The sequence below is a fragment of the Cucurbita pepo genome, unplaced genomic scaffold (genome assembly GCF_002806865.2).
Source record: "Cucurbita pepo subsp. pepo cultivar mu-cu-16 unplaced genomic scaffold, ASM280686v2 Cp4.1_scaffold000139, whole genome shotgun sequence".
In the NCBI taxonomy this organism is placed as follows: Eukaryota; Viridiplantae; Streptophyta; class Magnoliopsida; order Cucurbitales; family Cucurbitaceae; genus Cucurbita; species Cucurbita pepo.
Window position 1 is genome coordinate 24374 of NW_019646439.1, and position 1217 is coordinate 25590.

Here is a 1217-nt window from a genome sequence, read left to right on the forward strand (position 1 = left end):
ATAACCATGCCGATAGTAAGGTCACTTACCTGGATAGCTTAAGTCGTTGTCACAAATATATCTTTAATGAAAGTTCAATTCCGTCCTTTGAAATCCGAGTCAACCTATATGAGCTCATGACATCAGTTTCAATTTGAACTCTATAAAATTATTTCCCTAATTTACATTGACCAATAGTAAAATTCAGATCTTTCTGTTAGACAAAATTTAAAGAATCTCACTGTCCTCCANTGACCAATAGTAAAATTCAGATCTTTCTGTTAGACAAAATTTAAAGAATCTCACTGTCCTCCAATAAAAATTGTGATGTTTTCTGTTACACAAAATTGGAAGGAGCTCACTCCTTTTGATATTTCGTTTTATTGTTAAATAGTGTTTAACAAATCTTTCCTCAATCTCCCTCTCTCTCTAATCCTTTTCATTCTGTAAATAGGTTTTTCAATTGTATAAACAGATATTACTGGTCAATGTTAAGTACAGACTGGATCTTTTAGTTTATAGATTTTCCACCTAAAATTTTATTGAATCAAGTTATAACCTTATCGTATAATTAAAATGCTAACAAAACAAAAATCTAATGATTGTATATGGGATTTGATTATTACAGACTGTTAAGATAGGAAACAAGATTTGATCCTCAATTAATTTCTTATCACCATAATTATAAAGGAAAAGGAAATATTTTACCGTAATAACTGACAAAAATCTCTAAATCTGCAATCTACTGAAAGCCATTGTGCTTCTTCTCAGATCTGACCATTGTTGTTTTTCTGTTTCTTTCTTTTTCTTTTGGCAGGTGGGATGGGTCGAGGAGAGATAATTGTGGGAAGGGAAGAGGGTTAGTGGAGAGAGGTGGGGAATGATTTTTTTTTTTTTTTTTAAATTCTAATTTTAATTAATTAATTTATTTATTATTATTATTATTTTAACTATTTTTTATAAAGTTTTTTTTTATTTGTTTATTTCTTTATTTACTTTTCGCTATTACATTTCTTAACTTCTGAATCTAAGGAATGTGGTTAACCATTTTTTCTTTAAACTATCCACACTAAGATAGAGGAAGGATTTCACAGCTCGAGCCGAAACACACCATTACCCAATTCAAGTTCAAAAAATCCAATTGGTGCAATGGGCAATGTTGTCCCTCTAAATAAGTTCCAATCGATTGCTGAGCACTTAAAATTAAAATTTAAGGGGAACAAAAAAAAAAAAAAAAA